General features: G+C 35.0%; 1 protein-coding gene across 5 annotated transcripts in view; it reads left to right on the top strand.

Annotated features, from left to right (window-relative positions):
* MGAT4C (MGAT4 family member C) overlaps nucleotides 1-25,919 on the top strand; it is a 769,379-nt gene that overhangs the window by 95,569 nt on the left and 647,891 nt on the right. For 4 of the 5 annotated variants that reach the window (XR_006336576.1, XM_043880747.1, XM_043880725.1 and 1 more), the window contains exons 2-3: nucleotides 2,245-2,290; nucleotides 3,970-4,002. The gene's annotated coding sequence lies outside the window, so the exon portion shown is untranslated. The remainder of the gene's footprint in view (nucleotides 1-2,244; nucleotides 2,291-3,969; nucleotides 4,003-25,919) is intronic. The other variant, XM_043880757.1, reaches the window with a different exon arrangement.

The raw sequence follows: 25,919 nt of genomic DNA, 5'->3' as shown, positions 1-25,919 counted from the left end.
AATATTTTAATGAAGCTTGCCTTTACTGGAATATACACATTCTGCAACAGCATGAAGTCCTTGTCTTTTTCTCTGACTCTGTATACATTTTACAGGAGAATATGGACTTCCCAGGTAGGGGTAAATAATCCACCTGCTAATGCAGGAGATGTAGAAAACATGGATTTCATTCCTGGGTAAGGAAGATTCCCTGGAAGAGGGCATGGCAACCCAGTCCAGTATTCTTGCCTGGAGAATCCCATGGACAGAGGAACCTGGCAGACTACCGTCCATAGTGCCATAAGAGTGGACATGACTGAAATGACTTGGCATGCATGCACAGGAGGATATAAATGCTCATCCTACTTTTGTTATGGCAACATGTCCCCAGAAAGTTTATGGTGGTTTTGTACTAGAGAAAAGGAATGGTTGCTTACAATGAAAATGAAAAAAAGAAAAAAAAAAGTTCTACTTGTATAATGATGAATAAGACATTCACAGGAAAAGAGAGAAATGGGTTATTCAAAAACAGAAGAAGATTCAGTGTTTATGTGCTGAGGATTTCAAAAGAAAATTTATAACCCGGTAATGATGAAAGGGCTAGTTTTCTAAGGTAGAGAATTTATGTAGGAGAACTGCAGGAGGTAAAGTTGAAAAATTAACATTACCTAGCTGATTAAGATTACTGGGTCACTATTAGATTAGACGGTAAAGAATCCGCCTGCAATGTGGGAGACCTGGGTTCGTTTCCTGGGTTGGGAAGAACCCTGGAGGAGGGCATGGCAACCCACTCCAATATTCTTGCCTGGAGAATCCCATGGACAGAGGAGCCTTGCATGCTACAGCCGTAGGGTCACAAAGAGTTGGACATGACTGAAACAAGTTAGCATACATGCATGCACAGGAAAATATAAATGCTCATCCTACTTTTGTTACAGCAACACAGCATATATTTACAAGGTGATACTATTCCTTAGACTAAGCATTTTAGCATATATTTGGGTTGATTCATTTTATTTTACTACTGTATTTACAAAACAAGTATAACACTGAGATTTTTATTTGCAAAAACATTCATGGTTAATCGAATAACACTAGAAAATATGTTTTGTATCTGTGCCCTGAAAAGACTATATATGAGTTTCTTCTTCTGTGGGTTGTATTTGTTTTTCCACACTTAGAACATGCCAAAGGGCAATTGTTTCTTTGAATAAAATTCCTTTATCTTGGTTCTTGAAAAGAGCAAAATTACCACTAATTTTAATGGCTCAAATTTTCAAGCTATCCAGTTGCAATTGGAATAAATCGCATATAGAATCTGATCCACAGGTTGATTCCTTTACAGCAGTAAACAAGTCTTATGTTTCATTCTTTATGTTTGACAAGATTTAACCTGTTCTTCTTTAAAGAAAGAAAATCTGGGGCAACTTGGCTTCTATGATAAGCTGTCAAGATGAAAAATCCACACTGTAATGTCAATTTGCAATGCTTGTGGTTCAAAGAATATTTGAGGCACATGTGATTTATTTTTCAATCATCTGAGATTTAACAAAGGCTATTCCATGATTAATCTAAAAAAATTGAGAGGTAATTTATTTCTATGAATTTTAGTTGAACAGCAGAAGCATATCATTTCTAAAGGTGCTATTAGGAACAACAGTAAAACAACCAGCTATTGAAGTATGTATACAGTGAATATTTTAAATTACAAAGGAAAAAAAAAAAAACAACACGGGGGAAAAACTAATGCAGATCTCTGCTGACATTTTGGGTAATGATTTCGTGAATGTTAAATGATGGAAGTGATGTATCACATGTTTTCAAGGCTTCATTATGAGATTGAAAGTGAAAGTGTTAGTTGATCAGTCATGTCCGACTCTTTGCGACCCCTTCAACTGTAGCCCACCAGGCTCCTCATTCCATGGAATTTTCTAGGCAAGCATACTAGAGTGGGTTGCCAACCAGGCAAATTTTTTACCATCTGAGCCACCAGGGAAGCCCCTATTATGAGATTAAAAATCTCTTTTTCAAATGAATGTCATCCTATTGAGTCCTTCTAACAGAGGATCATTTTAACGCAGATTTTAGTTATTTCAATAAGTAGCAAAAATGGAGGTTGAAATGTAAATTCAACAATGTTGGGATGACTCCTGTGTTTCAAATGCTCTGACACTCGTTCAACTTTGGCAAGTGATTTCTTGCAGCTTTCAGCATCAGTTTAAGAAAATCTACTTTAGAATTAATCTCCTAATATTCATTTTTCAGCTGTATTCTATTCAGAATCAAACCTGTTAGACCTGCCTTCTGCTGAGTAAGTCCTTTACTTCCTTACTTACACAATATTATTTTCTTAATGATAACATCTGTGATTACAAATCACACCTGACAAATTCTTCTTAAGGCCTTTTCCCTTGTTGCAAAACCAGTTAAGTCTTGTTTTAGCTATACAAGCTAACTTAACAATCAATTATTGTTAATTGCAGAAATATTCTATTTTCAAAATTCCATATATGAATTAATCATTTTTACTCTTTCATTACAAGTATATAATCATTAAATAATTGTATGTGTTTTAACTGATATTGAAAGATATTTAAGATACAATTTTATGACAAAAGGTGAGTTAGAAAATACTGTTTTATACTTATAGCCATATGTATAAATATATTTGAACATGAGAGAATAACGTTAAAATATGTTAGTATATACATGGAAAAATCTGACAAAATACAGAAAACAATATTCCTTTCTTAAGTGGGTTCATAATGAACATTCATTTTTATATCTATATATGTTATTTTTGGTAAGTGCAGTTTTGTTTTGATTTCTTATAATAAAACATGGGAAAAAGAACAGATGCATGTGAATCCACATATTAATGTTAACATGTGGATATCTCCACATATTAATGTTAACATGTGGATATCTCCACATATCTCCAGGAGATAGGATAATGCACAACCTTAATTTTCTTCTTGACTGTGTTTAAAATATGTGTTTAATGAATAAGAGCTATCAATTTAGGCAACACAAGGTAGAATTATATTAATGGACCAAAATTTTTAAAAATCCTTAATTATGGTACTTATAAAAACATCTCATTCTTTATACACATTTTATTTGTGTCTTATTTTACATATATGGCTAATTTTATTTCAATTGAATTTATTGATTAATAAACTGCCCTAAGTCTGCGATCATTGTTAAATCGCCAAACCAAATGAAATACATCACAACTAAGTTATTGTCTGACTTTCTCAAAAGCTTCTGTTTCATTGCCTGGAGATTGACAATTAATTTTTTAAATTATATTTTTGGTTCTTTATTTAGTTTTGTTGTGCCATTTTTCATATAGGGTCACAGATAATTGACAGTGAAATAACAGTATAGCGCCTTTCATACAGAACAGGGAAAAGACATTAGGAAGGTTAGTTACTATTTCTGAGAAACATTAAAACCATAAAAGAGTAAAAAATCATATTCAATAATCCCTTGTTTTAGATATTTCTTTCTCTTGCATAGCAATGTGCTCAATCACTTTTTTTCTTATGAACCACATGAACATTTAGATTTTATGAAATTATTTTAAAATTCTTATGTTATCAAGTGGCATGAGACTTATATGTCATAAAATGTTGAAAAGACACTTTATTCCTAATTATACTCTTAATTTTTCTTCCTGTTATTGTCTTTTTTTGCCTGTTCAATCATTTCCAGTGATATTTAAGATCTCTGATAGCTAATGGTAATGTTAGAGCACATTTTCTGGATCCAAGCCAATCATAACATCTTTCAGTAATGTTTATATGTACCAAGCTTGCCAGCTACTTACCAGTGCATAACAGAAGATAAATGTACTACTAGCAAGGCTAAAAGAAGCCAAGCCATCTGACTGCTAGCTACCTATTTTTACATAGCTGTTTGCAATTCGCATCATCATGTTATAGCAATATGATTTATTAATCTTTCTGACATTTTTCTCTTTGACAGCTTCTCAGCTTCTGTTATATCCTTCTTGGATGGGTAAGTACTATGTACTATTCTGAAACTGTGAATCACGTTTTGTATGTTGAGACTTTATTTTAGGCACTTAGTCTACTGAAGTGTTAACAACTTGGATTTAACCCTATCAAAGATAAAAATAAGGCTCAAAGGTTCATGAAAAGTGAAATGAAGAAAAGTGAATTTGAAGATGTGATTGCAGTGGAACCTTTCAATATTTTTGACTCAAAGTGTGTTAAGCTATAACTCACATTATAATTTCCACAGGCAGGACTTAGGATTTTATTCCAAAGGGATATGTATTTTTAAGACAGCTATATTCTACCGTGAATATTCAAATAGTTTAAGAATATTTTTGCTATAATATTTTGAATTTTACACCTTCTTAACTCTACTTTTACAATTTCAAATTAATTTCAAATCATCAATAATTAGATAAAGCCACCAATGCAAAGTGATATTTGTTTCTTTATTATATATCTATAAATTTTATTTAATTGCTATTAAATAAGATTTGACAATATATATTACACACATTAAACAGTGAAAACAGAATAATGTGTATGTCTATGTGTAGATCCACATACTAACAATGACCGACTCCAGGAGATTGAATTACAGGCAATCTTTATTTTCTTACTGCACATATATATATACATGTACATACCTTTGTGTTTATATAAACAAACACCTGGATTAATGATTGATTATAGTCAAGCTCTTGACAAGGTTATGTTGCTAGAATCTATAGGAAAAATGAGAGAAAATATTTAAATTCTGTTGTTCCCTTTGTCTAGTAAAAGAAACCAAGTATTTTGTTTAATGTGGACAAACACATTTCTTCATGCCAGTGAATCCAGAAGCAGTTCAGGCACATAAAATATACTAGTCAGACTCATGCTGTCAAACATAAATTTACACAGAAATTTTATTCAGATGGGTACTTTATATTTTTGGATCTTTGTCTGATCTGCGGCTTGAAAATTGACATACTATCTTAGTTTTCTCTTAAGTTAGTATCTTAATGAAAATGTTGCTATAGAAAATAAAGTTGATATGGTTTCATATTACTTCCTTATGATCTAATTTAATATATTGAGTTTATAATTTTTAAAGTATAGTTATATCATGAGATGGTATCACTCAGATTTTAGATATTTCAAACTGTCTTTTGTCAAGTGATAAATGATGTTTCTGTTATGATTATTTAAAAATTTGAGATGAACTAAAACTATATATTCTCTTGTATTGTTAGAAGGAATCTGTAATCTTTAGATACTGATGTTCTTCTATGAAAGTTTTGGAGTATGATTATATGTTTTCTTAACTATTCAGATGATTTCTATCATATTCTTCATAGAAGTAAAATAAAGGGTTAATTCCTAAACATGTAGGGGAAAAAACAGATATTTGATGCATTTGATGCATTTGATGCAACTAGAATCTGTTTTAATTTTAGAAAGGAAGTTGTTTGAGATGGCATTCTTCACCATCTTATTAGAAAGTTGTAATATTTGTTCAAAATATTTTGGACACAGGGGTGGCTGTTGCACAGGGGTGTACTGGATAAGAAGGGCGTTGGTGATTTTAATCCCTGTGTCAATCCGATTTCCTGTGGAATCTTTTGTCATATAATTTAGCTCAAAATCATTGCCACTTATAGCCATATTGTGTAATTTTCAGAGATTCGGAAAACTGGTAAGAACTAATGGAGAAACAATCAAGTAATGATTAATTTTCACATACTCTCTTATTCATTAAAAAATGGGCAAAAAAGGAAAAATTATTATATACTCTAGATTCCTCAGTTTCAATCTCTTTGCACAGTATACAATAACGTAAAGTTCTAGATAACGTCACAAGATTCATGAAATTTGACTTTTATGTCATTCGTCTTTAGTAATGACTATCAGAGATCCTTTTAAAGTGAATGTCTATTTTAAAATTTTAAGTAATTTAAAAGTAATTTATGTGAATATAAATTCATATTATTAAAATGACATTTCACCAAGAACATTTCTGTTTTTACAAATGAGCACATGGGTATTTTCTTTCTGAAGTCACATAAATATTTTGTGACTATTGTCACTGCATGTAAGGTAGAAAAGTTTGGGTCATTATTATAATAATTATTAAAAATTTTATATACATATATGAATCTATATATAAAATTTATGTGTAAAATGCCTGCTTAAATACTCCCCATAAGATATTAGACCAGAGAAAGTAGAGGCCACAAAAGGTAGCTCTGGAAGTGATAGAAACGAACTTAAAGCTTTAGATTCACCTAGTTTTGTAACACATTAATAAATAAAGATTAATTTCAGAATATTATCAGGATGTCTGTAAGTCTTTCAAAATTCAACCTCATAGGGCTTCAGAATTTGAGAAGGGTCAGTGGTATCGAAGAGGTCATAAAGATTGTTGCGCTTCACATATAATGAATTCATGACTTTAAGACAATAATGAATAGTTGGGATGCTAATTTTCCATTAACCATTTTAAATTGTAATTAATACCAAAGTGTGTATTTTGAATCATAATAGAAATATTTCACATTTTCAAAAATCATATATATGATGACACCTGTGAATATTTATTTTTGTTGAGATTTGGATTTTTTCAGCATCTTATAAAAGTCAAATTTAGAATCTACAATGTACCTTGTAGAACAAGTGCATCTCCAGGCAAAGGAAAAGCTTACATACACTTACAAAGAGGCCTCAATGCCCTAAAGCTCCAAAGGATCTTGACTTCCTTTTGTATTCTCTTTTATTCTTTACCTCAACCAGTTAAGACATACACATACACAGTTAGCAGACATGCAATTTCAGAAATACTTTCAGAGATGAGAAATTGAATTATACACTTTTTGCATATTTACCAGGGAACTTAATTGCAGTTGTTATATTTTACTTTTTTATTCTCTAGAGAATTTTGAGAGATTATAATAATATTTGAAGCATTTAATTATGGATTTCTAAAAAGCAGTGATAAGCATTGCAACATTAGTTTCGTGATATTCTCAAAATTCAAAGAATGACAGAAGCCAAATTTCTCAGTCAAGCATTATATAAATTAATGGGTAAACACTATGTGATGAGGCTATCAATGTATAAATTGTTGTAAAGATGTGGAACATGAAGTAAACCTCAATGCAGTATATATGTCTCCATATTCTTCTCAAGAATCAGAATGTGCTTATTGTCAGCATATACAGAAATATGGTGAACCCACATTTTTCACATGAACACCGTATCTCTTCCAGTAAAATAACTGTGTTCATTCCATGTTTGTTAATAGGTGAGGGCCCAGATTGCATCCCTTCAATAATTCCAAGAATGGAATGAGAAACATATTATTTGGGTCTCATATATAATTAAAGTTCACTGTGCTGTTGGTCAGACGGATCGGTTTAGGGTGTGTGAATAATCCAAGTTAGGTCACTGCCTTTGTTCCTGATTGCTTCTCTAAAGAAACAGAGTAATGCAAAGCTGAGATATGATAGAAGCAGAGTCATTATGTCATTGTTTGTGACCTAAAGTCTTTTCAGTAATGTCTGCCAATATATTCTAAGATAGAAATGACCTTTCCCAATATAAATCTGTGATAGTATATTTTCTCTAATTGGAAGAATCATAAATCAATTCACAGACACACACACACACACAAACTCACATAATTTTAAAGAAAATTTACCCGGATGAGACTGAAAGGACAGAGGCAGTATAAAATTATAAGACTTAGACTCCAGAATTTCTATGGACTGGAATCAGGCTGAGAAAATGTTCAAATGCAAACACAATTTCTTTACCAAAAAAAAAAAAAAAAAAAAAAAGGGAAGCCAACTCAGAAACCAAAATCAGGACCCAGAAAGCAAATCGAAGTATTGTGGAAAAACATTTCTGGCAATAAGGCTAAGCCATTATCAATAAACTGGCAACAGGAACCCAGCTGGATTTCAGAAATGCTATGAATCTGTGACTCTGGCTTCCATTTGATTTATTGGTTGGCCAAAAAGCTTGTTTGGGTTCTTCTGTATTGTGAAAAACCTGAATGAACTTTATGGTCAACGCAATATTTTGAATGAGAGGGTACAGAACAATCATCCCACAGCTGACCCACTGGTATATGTTGGCTGTGTGGTGGGGAGATAGGTTGTCTCTTCAGTTCACAGGTCTTCAGACTGAGACAAACAGTACTGAAAGAGCAACACCCATAGAGCCTCGTCTCTGCCCAAATCTGATTTAGACAAGGTGCTACACTTGGGCCTGAGTCTGAGGCTCTATATATGAGATATTTGGGGGGTTTTGAGTACAGTGCATGTACTTTGCGTGTAAAAAAGGTACTTTATGGAAAGTAGATGGACTGTGCCTGCAAGTTCTTTGACACTCACCAGTTCAAGAAGTGAGGGGGCTTATGTCAGCTCTCCTAGAACCTGGACAGGACATTGTGACTGCCTTGTAAAGCAGAATGTACGAGTAGGAATGCGATGTGACTTTGGATAAAAACTCATGCAGCTCCTGCCAGTCTTTCTTGAGACACTTGCTCTGTAAATCATCAACCATCATATCAAAAAACAAAGCAAAATAAAACAAAAAACCAGTTATCCTGAGGTCACTACAAGGAGATAGCAGGTGGACAAACCATATATAGGAAGAAGTGATGACCAGCCAGTAACCCCAACTGTTGTGGCACCCATTGTTTCCATCTTTCCAGCTCTGTACCAGCTACTCAGGTGTTGAAGTCATCAAGATAACCCCATGCCTGAAACGAGACCCTGCTCCGCTGCTGCATGGGAGACCCAAGGCAGGGGGGGCCTGACTAGCTGACCCCAGTGAAGTGCTGGATTCGTCAACAAAGTAAATGGTGCTGTTGGCTCCAGCCACTATTTTGGGCTATTAACACAGTAATAGATAATCTGGGCTATTAACACAGTAATAGATAATCAGAACAACAACAACAATCTAGAGATTTTTTTTTTCTTTAGAAAAATACATGAAAAATAAACTAGTTACAGACTTTATTTTACGATTGTGGTTTAGATCAAGATCCCTGATGGCAGCACTATGGACATTTGGGGTCAAATAATTTTTCTTATGAGGGGTTTCTCTGTGTTGTATCAAATGTTTAGCAGCATCCATGCCCTGTTTTCACTAGATGCCAATGGCATATAATCTCCCAAGTTGTGACTATTGTGTCTCCAGACATTTCCAGGAGAGACAAAATCTTTCTTAGTTAAGAATCACTGATTACATAAATTTCAGGAAAGAATGGAGAATGGTAGGAGAAAAAGAAATCCTAGAAAATCTTAGAAAAGAAGAGTGTGAAACGTTTTAGCTTAAATGGCAAAGCATTTATACCAAGTCCTTTAACAATAAACCATAGTGACAGTTTTGAAACAAGCATATTCTAGAAATAAATGTTCTGTTTGCAAAATTATCAAATGTCCATGCTATACATACTTTTGTAAATGCATAGAGTTCAATTAAGGTATGTGATTATTGATGGCCACCTTGACTAATTGTTTTTCTTGCTTCTGGCAATTTTTTATCTCTTCTTTCATGCTTCAGTTGATTTTTCATGTTATTTTCTATTGTTTCAGTAAAAACAAATAATTTTAGAAACTAATGGCTAGTCAAGAGATGAGTTTTGTCCCTCAGATAACCCCACAATTTAACATTTGAGCTTTTAAAAATACTTATCAAGAAACAATTGCTAATTGATACTAATAAGCTGTGTTGTGCATTTCTGACAGAATAATGTACCTCTTCAAATTCTGGTGCTACTGATTGCATGGTAACTTACAATTCAGAAAGTAAACACTATCAGAATATTTATTCATGGAAAAAAAAAGAGGATTTGGAGTGAGGTGGCATTAGGTTTTAGTAAGAATTCTTGTTTTCTCCTATAGTATGAATATTTTAAACTACTAACATAGTTATGATTTTTTATTTTCATTGAACCCATATATTTATGTAAGTCACTTAAGGGGCTCTGTGTAGTTTGTTGTAGATTATTAGATTTATTTCAAACTTTTCTTTCTGAATTACAGTTGTTAGGATAATTATAACTATATATATATAATATAAATTATATATATATATAATATAAATTATATATATATATAATTATAATTACTAGTTTACCTTTTTTCTAATTGTTTAGTCATCCAGAGAAGGTTGGTTGGCCAAAAAGAGAGTGAATGAATTGATTTTGTTTCCATCTTGAGCCTAATAATGGTGCCATTGTGCTATGCTCAGTCATGTCCGACTCTTTGCGGCCCAAAGGACTATAGCCCAGCAGGGTCCTCTGTCCATGGAATTTTCCAGACAAGGATACTGGAGCGGGCTGCCATTTCCTTTACCAGGGGATCTTCCCAACCCAGGGATCAAACCTGTGTCTCTTGTGTCTCCTGCATTGGCAGGGGGATTCTTTACTACTGTGCCGCCTGGGAAGCCCTTAATGGTTCCATTGTCTCCTAACAGTTCTGTTTCAAATGCTGATTGTCCTAAATGTGAGGAAATTAGTGCAAATTCATTTTTACAATTGGACAGTGAAAATCTATCAGCAGAACAATGAAAACGTCAAGGTGTGTAGTATACAATGCTAGGTGGTGAGAAGTATTAACTACGGGTTTAATGGGCAAGGAGTTCCCCTATGCTCCCAATACACCATCATATAATTTCTACTAGAAGTCTAGGTAAGCTAGTGCCTTATCATATAATGGACTGAACTTTCAAATATACAAGGTGTTATCTTTTTCTTGGTAATTGGCATGTCACTATTATAAGGCATGTGTCTATTATCAGGTGACAGTTACCACTTATCAGAGGAATAGGACATTCTTTGCACAGAGCATTCAAATAGATTAAATCAATTTTCTCCTTTTTACAAACTTTACATGGTGCAATGACATATAAATTGATTTGTAAACTATTTATAACTTGTAGATGGGTTTACCTCTTTCATTTTTCAGGAAGTAAGGAATTGTAAAGCTGGATAGATCTGGCATGCCAGTACATTAGCCCTTCTGTAACTGATTTTCATTTTAATGTTGCTCTCTTTCTTGCAAGGGCAAGATGCTAAATGAGATGAGATAATTTACGTTTTGTCACATTTGCTTTCAAAGATTAATGAACACCAATAAGAGGAATCAAAAAGGTAATATTAGGTAGAGTGAATTCATGAAGCACAGTTACTATTTAAAAGCAGAATTAGATGGCATGCTGTTTATCAAAATGGTTTTTTATCATTTATTCAAAATAAATGAACAGAGGAATGATATGTAAAAGCCTATGTTTTGAAATGTGGCAGATTTGAGAATGAAACCTGGGTCTGCAATTTTATGATTCTGTGATATTCATTTGTTTTTCCGGCTCTTTTGTGTTCACACATACCCCAGAGAGAAACAAGGTTAACTCTTTAAAAGGCTTTGTGTGTGTGAATGAACATCTCTAAATCAATTTAAATGTTAATATTATTAACATTATTATAGTTTTTCAAGTAAAGGAACACTTTGTAAATTATTATATGTAATTATTTAAGGTTTGATTCTAATATAGTGAGGTAAATTTTCATGTGACTTATGAAAACTTAAAACTTCATGGATTATTTGTCAAATATGTCAGATGATAGGAAAAAATACTGGTACTTTTTTATTCACTTTTGACTGTAGCTATCTTATTCAACTCATAACATATCTAGAGTATTTTAATAGATTCTGAAATAGTACCTTTTGATTTCTCCTTCCTTTCTTCTCTCTCTCCATTCTTCTTTCCTTTCTGCCTCCCTCTCTAACTCCTTCCATTCATCCTCTTTTCTATATATTCAGTGAGGATTTGGGCTTCCCAGGTGGCACTTGGGAACCCACCTGCCAGTACAGGAAATGCAGGAGATGAGCGTTTGATTCCTGGGTCTGGAAGATTCCCTGGAGGAGGGCATGGTGACCCACTTCAGTGTTCTTGTCTGGAGAATTCCATGGACAGAGGAGCCTGGTGGGCTGTAGTCAATAGGGTCACAAAGAGTTGGACATGACTGAAGTGACTTAGCACGCACGCACAGTGAGGGTTTAATGTGTCATATACAGAGGTAGGACTTTCCTGGTGGCTCAGATGGTAAAGCGTCTGTCTACAATGAGGGAGACCAGGGTTCAATCCCTGGGTTGGGAAGATCTCCTGGAGAAGGCAATGGCAACCCACTCCAGTATTCTTGCCTGAAAAATCCCACGGACAGAGGAACCTGATAGGCTACAGTCCATGGGGTCGCAAAGAGTCGGACACGACTGAGCGACCTCACTTTCACTTTCACTTCCATACAGAGGTAGACACTGCAAGCAGCACTGAGAACATTGGAGCATTTGTTCCCAAGGTACAATCCTTCTAATAGGAACAGAAAAGCCATGACAAATGAGAATAATGAAACACTAGCCTGTCCTATGGAAAACAAACAAAAAATCATGAAGGAGCAAGACACTTCATTCCCCAACTTGTCTATCTCTGGAATATGTATATTTCTCTGTCCAGTGGATGTCTATCAAGTTTATTTTTTAATAATTTCATTCTGTTGTTCTGAATATGTAATTTCTCTAATGTTATAATAACTCACAGATACGGTGCAACCTACTCACTGTGTGTGCTCACTACATGTTTCTTCCATAGCCTGCTTCTACAGTAACTAAGACTATTTTGTATGCAAAATATTTTTAAAAATCCTTATTTTTATTTATTTCTGTTTGGCTTATATTTTGTTCTCAACTCTTGTCATAGATCTTAGTAGATCACAGTGCTTTTGACAAAGTAGGGCTCAATATCTTGATAAATCAGTCAATAAATGATGAAATAAATGAACAAACACATGATTCATAAACTGGATGATTGACTGAATGAGAACTATATGGCATATTTTCCTTGGTGTTCTCTCTGACTAAAATATCTTTTCTCTTCTTCCTCTATTTGTGTATACTTTCCAGGCTTCAATTTCCTGTTATTTCATTCTACTTTGATCAAATCAGTTGATACCAACATTCTAATGTTATTGCTTTTATTAAGCATTTTTTTCTATTAAATTTTTTTGATGTTGTTATTTCATCACTAAGTCATGTCTGACTCTTTACAATCCCATGGACTGCAGCACACCAGGCTTCCTTGTTCTTCACTGTCTCCTGGAGTTTGCTGTCTCATGGCCATTGAGGTGGTAATGCCTTTTTGACATACCTTATGATAACTTTTTTTGTATTATATATATGCCCCCTCAATAGCTAACATGTAGAGAATTATTCATTGCATGCTTTCATCGTTTTGATAAAACTATCTTTTTCTAAAGCTAGAATCTTCCAAATTGACATATATACATGTATAAATTATATAGATATATAGATTTCTCTCTCTTTGTATATTATCTATCTATATATATATATACACACACACAACAATAAAAAAGCTTGTGTGTTTGTTTTTTATACAGGCATCCCTTTATAGTGAAGGTATACCATAAATACTATTTTATTTCAGAGATGTTACCCCCTTATAAGCCTTTGGCTCTAACAAATGCATTTTTATCATACGATAACCCAAGAATATGAATTTTCAGAATAAGATATTGTATCCTCAGAGCATAGGGTCAACCTAATACTTGTTGATTAAAATGTTTGACAGATGCTGGAACATATTGTCATTTGAAAGGGGAAAGATGAACCAATTCATCAAAATCAACAATGTTCACAAAGGGGTTTGTACAGTGCCAGAGGTACCTTTATATTAAATGTAGCCTTAAAAAAAACCAGCATTTAAACCATCTATTGTCCAGAAGAAGCCATTGGTTAAGGGCAGTGTTCTTATCTTCACCAGAAGCAGAACTGCCAAATGTCATACGATATATATTGTGTGTGTGTGTTTTGTAACCTTGTGTATTTGAGTGGAACATTTCACAGTAATTAAATCGAATGAAAACTTGTTCTACAGAGATTTTCAGAGTAAATAGTTGGCAATTACTTACAGAATAAAGTGTGGTACTGCTAACCTTTTAACAAAATCTCTTTCCTCCAAACAATTTTATCAGCGTTCTTTATTACTCTCATGGTGGGAGGATGCCTTTTCATTCTTTTGATGTAATGGCTATAGATCAATATGTATTGAGTTGTGGAAACATATAGACTCTATTAGGGAAGGGAATCAAAGTAGGCAAATACTGTCTACAACTGACAGCCACCTTTCATGTGAAAACTCAAGGGAGCTTTTCCTGCTGGATACCTGAATAGAAGAGCCAGTATACCCCATTCTCATTTCTTTCAAAGTTAATTTTGCTTATGTTGTGGCTAAAAGATGAAAATCTGAAAAACAAAACAAAACAAAACAAAACAAAACACTATGTTCTATACCCAATTTTAGTGATTAATGCTCAAAGAAAATTCCAGTTGTCAAAAATAATGATTTTGCCTTGAGTCACAGTGACATCAGATGACTCAATAGCTTCATCAACTGAAATATTAACTCATGAAATGTTGGATATAACTATACCCTTCAAATGACTCATTTATTCTGTGATGATAATATGCAGCCTAAAACACTGAATACACTAAACTCTAGTGAGTTTTTGCTTTGGGCATATACACTATGAAGATGTTTTTAAATTTATTGTGGTCAAGTATTGATTGGTTTTTTCATGGAGCACGGACTGGTAAACATCTTAATTTTGGAAAACGTTTATCCTATATCATCATTTTATTTTTTCTTTGATTGAGATATTATATTTTATTGTTATAAGGTGAAAAAGAATAAATTTTATATTTATGCATTTCAAAATGTTTAAACTTTAAATAACTTTGGATATCTTTTCAATACATAATGCATTTTTAAGTTCTTTAATTCTCCAAACTTTTTTTTTCCAACTAAAATCTTAAATCTGTTTTTTTAAATTATCTTATTTTAATTTTATAAGTGGGTAAAGTACTGAATTTTATCCATTTAACTTTATAAATGGATAAAAACTACAAATTTGAAGTAAAGAACTTTATAAGTAGGTACTTGTACAATATGAGAAGCTATATCCAGTTTATGATAATATATCAGAATAGAAAACTTCTCCATTTAAAAGTGTAGTATCCATTCTCAGGGTTGGGCAGGCTTCATGGATGGGCATGTGACTTATGAAGTTGAAACAGGGTCACACACTTAGAAGGACCCCATCCTTAATCTGTGGTTCTGCTGTTGCTGTCTTGAAATTCTTAAAAATATTTTAGCTAGGAGCCCCACATTTTCCTTCTGCACTGGGCCACTCAGATTGTTCACTGGGCCCTGACACAGAGTTATAAATATACCAAATTTTCAAAACTATTCATGTTTGCATAATTTGATATATTAGCAATTTTAAATATGAAAATGCTAATTTAAATAACTAAGTTTGTGAGGTGAAATCCTATCCAGTTTCTATTTATTCCTCCTTCTGTGTTTTGTTCCAAATTAATAGGTGTCTTCTACAACTGGACAAACATTTGAATCCCTGAAATGACAATAAGCAATAACCATGTTTTCACGAGTATAACAGTCCTGTGACCATCTAAACACAAAATTTTGAATTCACCTTTGTTCTTATAGTTGATCCTTTGAACAGCATGAGGTTAAACTGCTTGGATCCACTTATACACCAGTTTTTGTTTTTTTTTTTTCCCCAGTGGTAAATACTATAGTACTTACTAAAATTGTTTGAAACTAAGGATCTGTGAAACTGCAGGTACAGAGGATCCTTGGATAAAGAGGGCCAACTACAAGTTACATTTGAGCATGGAGGGTTGGTGTCCCAACACCCTTGTTGTTCAAGCATCAACTGTATTTCCAAATTCTATGGTAGACCTGCTTTCGTACCCTTCCTATATTCTATTCTTTAGGCTAATATTCCCATCTCCCAGTTATTAAAAGTGTTGCAGGCTAATGTTCAAGGTTAATCCACCCCAACACTTGTGCCAACTGGTAGGGGGCAATACTATGGCAAGATCCAGGAACAGATGTTACCTTGGACACACTTTAACCCTTTTTTGACTCTTTCATCTTTCCCTGTCTGCTTGATATTTTCCTTTAGAAGTCAGAAAATTCCTAAATTTCTTCTCAGATTTAACTTCTGATTTAAGGCAGAAGAAAATTATAACAGTTTAAGGAAGTTGATTTAAGACAGAACATTGTAGATAGAAGTGGAGCCCAGGAGACAATGATTACAAATATGTTTTGAAAAATTGCTTTCTATAAAGATTATGTAATGTCTTATTTTCCACATTAGATGTTCACGATTATTTACCACATCTTTATCAGCAGAGGAAAAGGGAATCCAATCACAGGTATCCAATTTGATTGTAAAAAGCAACTCATCTTTAATTTAATTTGCTATATAAACAATTAATGCAGTTGAATGTTTTTAATATTTTTATTTAATATTTTATTAAATATTTAATAATTAAATAATTACTTAAATAATTAAATATTTAATAATTAAAATATTTAATATTTTTTAATATTTTGGCTGCTCTTATGCCTTCTTAGCTTTTTCAATTGTTATGGAAGTTGGAGTATTTGCCTGCAATGCGGCAGACCTGGGTTCAATCCCTGGGTCAGGAAGATCCCCTGGAGAAGGGAATAGCAAGGCACTCCAGTGTTCTTGCCTGGAGAATTCCATGGACAGAGGAGCCTGGCAGGCTATAGTCCATGGGATCCCAAAGAGTTGGATACAACTCAGCGACTAACATTCTATAAAAAGCAGTTAATATCATAACCATAACTTTTATTTGAAGGAAAGTTTTACATAGGTCAGTGATTAATAATCCTCAGTTATCACCAATATCAGAAAAAAGAAAGTAGACTCAGAGAATTAGGATTTTGTGTGCATATGTGTGAGAACTTTATACCAATTGAGAATATTAATACAGAAATAGGTGAAGTGCGGTTCTAAAATTTACTTCTCTGATGATGTATGCATATACATACATACATACATACATACCTGTCTCTTTGAAAATGTTTATAAGTAGATCTATAAAATACACCAAGTCCCTTTAAAGATCCAGGATCTGTAATTATGAATAACTCTTAAAAATGTTTATAATGTAAATAATCATAAATCTACTATAGCTATGATAAAATAACCTTCTCTTACGGTTCATAAAGATCAAAATTTTTCTTAGCATATCTGCCTATAGATATAAAAGTGTAACACATCTTATATTTATTACTACCAATACGCACATATTCTGGAAATATAAAATATAATGAGCAAAGGACATTTCTGTCAAATAGAGACTTCAAAAGAACGATATAGTCTGGTGCTTTTGCTCTTCTCACTTATCATATGGAGATTCCAGTGTGTTTCAACTTTGGGAAATAAATGTGCCAGTCCCTGAAACAGGAGACATATTAAGGTGCCTGCTTTATTTCCCTAGCTGCTATAGAATATATTATAAATGGAAAATACATATTTTATTAGAAATAAAATAAAATAATGTTATTTTCTTATGTGCTGAATAGTTCCATATAGAAAACTCTCCAAAACTCAATCTGTAAAACCTTATCCATCTCCCAGTAGTCCAATAGGTTGCAATTCCTTTGTGAAAACTCCCTCACTTCTCATTTTCCCTTGAGTTATGACATTACTTAATCAGGTCAGTTCAGTTGCTTAGTTGCGTCCAACTCTTTGCAACCCTATAAACTGCAGCACACCATTCTTCCCTGTCCATCACCAAACCCCAGAGACTACTCAAACTCATGTCCGTCGCATCAGTGATGCCATCCAACCATCTAATCCTCTGTTGTCCCCTTCTCCTCCGAACGTCAGCCTTTCCCAGCATCAGGGACTATTCCAATGACTTGGTTATTTGCATCAGGTGTCCAAAGTGTTGGCTTTCTGCTTTAGCATCAGTCTTCCAATGAATACTCAGCACTGATTTCCTTTAGGATAGACAAGTTGGATCTCCTTGAAGTCCAAGGGAATCTCCAGAGTCTTCTCCAACACCACAGTTCAAAAGCATCAATTCTTCAGCGCTCAGCTTTCTTCACAATCCAACTCTCACATCCATACGTGACTACTGGAAAAAACAATAGCTTTGACTAGATAGACCTTTGTTGGCAGAGTAATGCTCTACTTTTTAATATGCTCTCTAGGTTGGTCATAGTTTTTCTTCCAAGAAGCAAGTGTCTTTTACTTTCATGGCTGCAATCACCATCTGCAGTGATCTTGGAGCCCAAACAAAAAAAAAGTCTGACACTGTTTCCATTGTTTCCCCATCTATTATCCAAGAAGTTATGGGTCCAGATGCCATGATCTTAGTTTTCTGAATGTTGAGCTTTAAGCCAACTTTTTCACTCTCCTCTTTTACTTTCATCAAGAGGCTCTTTAGTTCTTCTTCAATTTCTCCCATAAGGGTGGTGTCATCTGCCTATCTGAGGTTATTGATATTTCTCCTTGAAATCTTGATTCCAGCTTGTGCTTCATCCAGCCTAGTGTTTCTCATGATGTACTCTGCCTATAAGTTAAATATTCAGGGTGACAATATACAGCCTTGACATACTCCTTTCCCAATTTGAATCAGTCTGTTGTTCCATGTCCAGTTCTAACTGTTGGTTCTTCACCTGCATACAGATTTTTCAAGAGGCAGGTCAGGTGGTCTGGTATTTCCATCTCTTTAAGTGTTTTCCCCAGTTTGTTGTGATCCACACAGGCAAAGGGTTTGGCGTAGTCAATAAAGCCAAAGCAGATGGTATCCTGGAACTCTTGTTTTTTGATGCTCCAACAGATGTTGGCAATTTGATCTCTGGTTCCTCTGCCTTTTCTAAAATGAGCTTAAACATCTGGAAGTTCATGATTCACATACTGTTGAAGCCTGGCTTGAGGAATTTTGAGCATTGCTTTGCTAGAATGTTGGATGAGTGCAATTGTGCAGTAGTTTCATCATTTTTTGGCATTGCCTTTCTTTGGGACTGGAATGAAAACTGACCTTTTTCAGTCCTATGGCCACTGCTGAGTTTTCCAAATTTGCTGGCATATTGAGTTCAGCACTTTCACAGCATCATCTTTGAGGGTTTGAAATAGCTCAACTGGAATTCCATCACTTCCACTAGCTTTGTTCGTAGTGATGCTTCCTAAGGCCCACTTGACTTCTCATTCCAAGATGTCTGGCTCTAGGTTGGTCACACCATCATGATTATCTGGGTTGTAAAGATCTTTTTTGTATCATTCTTCTGTGTATTCTTGACAGCACTTCTTAATATTTTCTGTTTCAGTTAGGTCCACACAATTTCTGTCCTTTATTGTGTCCATCTTTGCATGAAATATTCCCTTGGTGTCTCTAATTTTCCTAAAGAGCTCTCTACTCTTTCCTATTCTATTGTTTTCCTCTATTTCTTTTCACTGGTTGCTGAGGAAAGCTTTCTTATCTCTCCTTGCTGTTCTTTGGAACTCTGCAATCAAATGGGTATATCTTTCCTTTTCTCCTTTGCGTTTAGTTCCTCTTCTTTTCTCAGCTGTTTGTAACGCCTTCTCAGAAAACCATTTTGCCTTTTTGCATTTCTTTTTCATGCAGATGGTCTTGATCACTGCCTCCTGTACAATGTCATGAACCTCTGTCCATATTTCTTCAGGCACTCTCTCTGTCAGATCTAATCCCTTGAATCTATTTCTCATTTCCACTGTATAATCATAAGGAATCTGATTTAAGTTATACCTGAATGATCTACTGGTTTTCCCTACTTTCTTCAATTAAGTCTGAATTTGGCAATAAGGAGTTCATGACCTGAGCCACAGTCAGCTCCTGGTCTTGTTTTTGCTGACTGTATAGAACTTCTCCATCCTTGGCTGCAAAGAATATAATCAATCTGATTTTGGTATTGACCATCTTATGATGTCCATGTGTAGTCTTCTCTTGTGTTGTTTTAAGAGAATATTTGCCATGAGCAATGCATTCTCTTGGAAAAACTCTGTTAACCTTTGACCTGTTTCATTTTGTACTCCAAGGCCAAATTTGCCTGTACTCCAGGTATTTCTTGACTTTCTACTTTTGCATTCCAGTCCCCTATAATGAGGAGGGCATCTTTTTTGGGTGTTAGTTCTAGAAGTCTTGTAGGTCTTCATAAACCATTCAGCTTCCTTAGCATTACTGATCAGGGTATAGACTTACTTGGATTACTGTGATACTGAATGGATTGCCTTGGAAATGAAGAGAGATCATTTTGTCATTTTTGAGACTACATCCAGGTACTGCATTGAGGATTCTTTTCTTGACTGTGATGGCTACTCCATTTCTTCTAAGGGAGTCTTGGCCACAGTAGTAGATATAATGGGCATCTGAGTTAAATTCACCCATTCCAGTTCATTTTATTTCGCTGATTCCTAAAATGTTGATGATCACTCTTGCCATCTCCTGTTTGACCACTTCCAATTTACCTTGTTTCATGGACCTAACATTCCAGGTTCCTATGCAATATTGCTCTTTACAGCATCGGGCTTACTACCATCACCTGTCACATCCACAATTGGGTGTTATTTTTGCTTTGGCTCCGTCTCTTCATTCTTCCTGGAGTTATTTCTGCATGATCTCCAGTAGCATAATGGGCACCTACCAGCCTGGTGAGTTCATCTTCCAGTGTCATACCTTTTTGCCTTTTCATTCTGTTCATGGGGTTCCCAAGGCAGGAAGTTTGGTTAGTCTTCTGTGATTGTGGTTTTCATTGTGTCTGCCCTCTGATGGCTATAGATAAGAGGCTTATGGAAGCTTTCTGATGGGAGAGACTGACTGAGGGGGAAACTGGGTCTTGTTCTGATGGGCAGAGCCCTGTTCAGTAAATCTTTAATCCAATTTTCCGTGATGGGCGGGGCAATTTTCCCTCCCTGTTGCTTGACGTGAGGCCAAACTATGGTGGAGGGAAACTTGTGTACACCAGGACCCAGAAGAAAGGAGCAGTGACCCCACAAGAAACATTCCTTAATAGTGTATATCATAAATTGTAGCATTTAATTATGTGCCGTCACTTGGCTAATACAGCTTCTTATAGGCAAATAAAGCTATCCACTCTAGTTAGTTTAAGCAGAAACTAAGCAAGACAAAGAGAGTATGTAGTTCACAGAATCTTATAAGACTGAAGCATCAGTGTTTGAAGTTTATGCTGGCAGGATCAATGCTTCAAAAACAGACACTTTTGGAAAAGGTAATGATTTTCTTCCTAAGCCTCCAACATATCCCAGAACCAAAGTAAAGATCTCTCTGTTTGAATATGAATGGATGGGTCTGAAGGATTGGCCTGCACTATTCTACAAAAAAGGTCTTAAATGCTAATTCTGCTTACAATGTGAGAACCTAAGGCAACGACACGGAAAGTCACCTAAAACAAGAGGCTGCTCAGTGTGAATGAGGGAACACAAAGGATGAAAAATATTGTCTTCTCTAATAGGATTATTACAGCAGGTGTGTTTATTTTGTTATTCCTGAAAGCATTTAAGTCTCAGAAGTATTAAATCATGTGTCATGCTTCTTCATACAGACCCAGCATCCTATTTACCTGGATTCAAGGCTCTGTGCTATTAGTGTGAAATTGAAAGAAAGAAAATTGATTTCACTGTCAACAATCAAGTTCTTGTCAACAAATGTTGGATAACAGAATCTGTCTCATAGGGTGATTGTTAGAACTGAAGGAAACAGCCTAAATGCCCAGTACAAAACCTAGATACTTTATAACCTTTGTTTTAACCATTCCTATATAGCGTTATAACCTGTGTTTTAAAGTGGTAAAGAATCCACCTTCCAATGCAGGAGACATGGGTTCAATCTCTGGGTCTGGAAGATCCCCTGGAGAAGGAAATGGCTATCCACTCTGGTATCCTTGCCTAGAAAATTCCATGGACAGAGGAGCCTGCTGTACTTCAGTCCATGGGTTCACAAAGAAGTCAAACATGACTTAGTGACTAACCAAACAATAAGCGTTTACTAGTACAGTAATGAACACATAAAATTTACTGAAATATTTGCTCTACTTTTTGCTACATATGCTTGTTAACAAAAATTATGGAATAATTTGAAAGTTAGATGTGGTAAACATATTTTATTATCCATCATACAAAAACTCATTTCTAATGGTATTCAGTCATCCCAGTTTGTGTTGTGGTGAGTACTTCCTCCCATAATAGGAACTGGAGGGGTCATTCCAATCTTTTTAGCGCAGCACAACCAGAGGGCTGACGCATAACATAAGTCGAGAAATGTGTTTTCTCCCAACAAGGTAATACTTGTTCTCCAAAAATGCAGAGAAAATATTCAATGGGAGGATAACAATAATAACTTTTTAATAGTTTTCCTAAAAAATGAAGTAACTTAAGTGGAGTGCTTATAACAGAGCCTCGAATCCACTTAAAAATCGATGTAACTTAACTATTGTCATTGTTGCTTATGGAAGGTTTTTCTATATTGAGCTTGAAGTGGTTTGACCAAACCAGTGTCTCAAACATTTCCTTCTAGAGCTTCCTGGCTACTTGGTTTTTCTAAGTGTGTCATAGATTTTGAGAGCACTTGATATCTTTGCAATACTTATATCCTTCATCTTAAGTTAGATAGAGTTAGAGTCTGTTGCTTACAAACCAATAACTATGACTAATAAATATAACAGAAAGTTAGCCTTTGAGAATTTAGTATTGAAGAGGCTCGAGTTTCTTTTTTTTTTTTAGAAGATAAATATTTTTATTCTTTTTTTTTTCATTTATTTTTATTAGTTGGAGGCTAATTACTTTACAATATTGTAGTGGTTTTTGTCATACATTGACATGAATCAGCCATGGATTTACATGTATTCCCCATCCCGATCCCCTCTCATACACACCGAGGAAACCAGATCTGAAAGAGACACGTGCACCCCAATGTTCATCACAGTACTGTTTATAATAGCCAGGACATGGAAGCAACCTAGATGCCCATCAGCAGACGAGTGGATAAGGAAGCTGTGGTACATATACACCATGGAATATTACTCAGCCGTTAAAAAGAAATTCATTTGAATCAGTTCTAATGAGATGAATGAAACTGGAGCCCATTATACAGAGTGAAGTAAGCCAGAAAGATAAAGACCATTACAGTATACTAACGCATATATATGGAATTTAGAAAGATGGTAATGATAACCCTATATGCAAAACAGAAAAAGAGACACAGATGTTCAGAACAGACTTTTGGACTCTGTGGGAGAAGGCGAGGGTGGGATGTTTTGGGAGGCTTGAGTTTCTACATTAACTATTTGAAGTATTTGGATTTTTTCTTTTAAAGTCATCTTTTCCATGGCCAAAATGTGTAGAAGACCCTGAAAATACAATAGCAAAGCCTGGTCTTTATTTAACATCCTGAAACAATAGGAATGATCCATAATATTGATAGTTTCTTACTTTATTTAATTTTTATTAAATTTCTTAATAGATTTTCTATTAAATTTACTTTTGTTACTTTCTACTTGGAGTGCTGCAGCCCATGGGGTTGCAAACAGTCAGACATGACAATTGAACAACAACCTGTATATTGTTGAAGAAGTTTCCTAATATCAGTAAAGCTCAGTTTTGTCACTTCTCAAATCATTTTATGAGATGATTTTGTAAGGATTACATTAGCTATTATATACAATGCACTAAGTAATGTTAGTTTTTTTAACCAAAATAATTTGAATTAATAATATTTGCAGTAACAAGGAAGGTCTTATCTTTTTTTATCTATTGAATCAGGTCAAACTAAAGTTGTAGTCATATAGTTTCTGGGCTTACCAGGTGGTTCAGTGGTATAGAATCTAACTACTAATGCAGGAGACTCTGGAGACGCAGGTCTGATCCCTGGGCCAGGAATATCCTCTAGAGGAGGAAATGGCACCCAATCCAGTATTGTTTCTTGGAAAAGTCCATGGACAGAGGAGCCTGGCAGGCTACAGTCCACGGGGCTGCAAAGACTCGGACCCAACTGCGCACAGCATATACTTTCTAGTTGAATTGGAACACCCTGTCACTGTGAATACAGATGTAACTCTCTTCATATTAATGTTACCGAACCAAACTTGAGTCCACTTGCCCACATTGTAAAGCCGATCCACCGACACTGGGGTGTGGTGAAGGAAAGTGCCGCATTTATGTAAGGAAGCAGACTGAGTCTGGGGCAGCCAATGCTCATAAAGCCCAAACTACTTGCTGGGTCTCAGGGAAGCAGCTCGAAAAGCAGTGTGAGGGAGGCATGTCTCAGGGTATGTGATCAGCTCGTGCACAGTTCTCTGATTGCTTGATGGAGGTACCAGGGTGGTATCACAGGGGTTAACATCAATCCTCAGGCTTCAGTAGGTCTGAGGGCCACGTGTCCATCATCATCAAATAGGTAACTTCTTCCATTTGGTGGAGGTTTTAGGATCAGTGAAACAGTTCAGGAAATGTGCATCAGATCCTGTTATCTAGGTACTTCAAAGAGAAGCTAAAGATTCTGTGACTGACATATAGCTCATTCACCATTTAAATTTTTACAAGTTCTTCAAGCCCAGCTACTGTTTTTCTCAATATGTGTTTACATCCTTAGAATGGTCAATTCATGGGCCAGACTTTTGTGACTCAGGGGAGAGCTCTTCTGCAAACAAGAGGTGAGTCGAGGATGTGGAGGGAGGGGTCTGTCCTGGGAAGGCCCCACTGTGTCCTTGGTCGTTCAGTCACTCGTCACGCAGTCGTGTCCAACTCTTTGCAGCTCCATGGACTGCAGCAACCAGGCTTCCCTGTCCTTCACCGTCTCCCAGAGTTTCCTCAAACTCATGTCTGTTGAGTCAGTGATACCATCCAACCATCTCACCCTCTGTCGTCCCCTTCTCCTCCTGCCCTCAATCTTTCTCAGCATCAGGGTCTTTTCCAATGAGTCAGCTCTTCTCATCAGGTGGCCAAAGCATCGGGGCTTCAGCTTCAGCATCAGTCCTTCCAATGAACATTCAGAGTTGATTTTCTTTACATAGGGCCCTGCTCTGTTACATTAACATATCTGTATGCTCTTGTCATTTTTTTTCTTTATCTTACCTAGAAAGAATAAGATTAGAATGCCATCTCATCTCATTTAAATACTTTCATTTTGTCCATTCTTTTCTTTGAGATGTATGAAGTTAAGGCACAAAGACATGTCTGTGAAAAGCTTTATTTTTCTTTACCTGAAGTTTCTGTGTATATCTTACATTTTAATGGCCCCATAGACAAAAAATAGTATTTGTCAGTAATTTAACTTTTATATGCGTAAGTTTTTTGGCTGTTGCTTTGGCAATTGTTGCTTTGATTGTTGTTATTATTATTTTTTGTTTGTTTTTAATTTGGAAAAATTATAAGAGTGGTTTAGCTATTTATCATAAAAGATTTTGACTCTTCTAGGAATGGTTCGCTTTTTCCTTGAGAGAATTTTTTCATATGCTCTAACACTTTATATGCCTGTACTGGATATTTATATAAAAACTTTTATGATGCACAGTTTTCTAAATATTAACTTGACTTTCTTTAACTATATACCTGTCAGATACTACTCACCTGGTCCAATATGGGCATATTTACACAGATGTACTTTAACTTTGCATTTTGTCTTTGTTATCTGCTTTTTTGGCTCTCTTCAGTGTTTCTTCACAGTTATTAGTAAACAGAGAAAAACAATTGTTTTGATCATGAATAAATAACAAAGCTTAAAGCATATAGGTGGAACATACATATTAGAATACATATAAAATGAACTCTGCCATGGTAATGTAATACACACACACACACACACTCTGATGACCCAAGTTAGTATATAAATTATATACCCATTTATGGTAAATATAATCAGAAATACAGTGAATAGATGGAAAAATACATTTTCTTTTCCCTCTTGAAACACATGAAAATAATACTCTCTGGTACACAAGAAACAATCTAAGTGCTTATATTGCTGCAGCATA

The sequence above is a fragment of the Cervus elaphus genome, chromosome 3, assembly GCF_910594005.1.
Source record: "Cervus elaphus chromosome 3, mCerEla1.1, whole genome shotgun sequence".
NCBI classification, from domain to species: domain Eukaryota; kingdom Metazoa; phylum Chordata; class Mammalia; order Artiodactyla; family Cervidae; genus Cervus; species Cervus elaphus.
The sequence above is the reverse complement of the archived record's forward strand: the minus strand, read 5'-3'. Positions and strand labels throughout refer to the sequence as shown.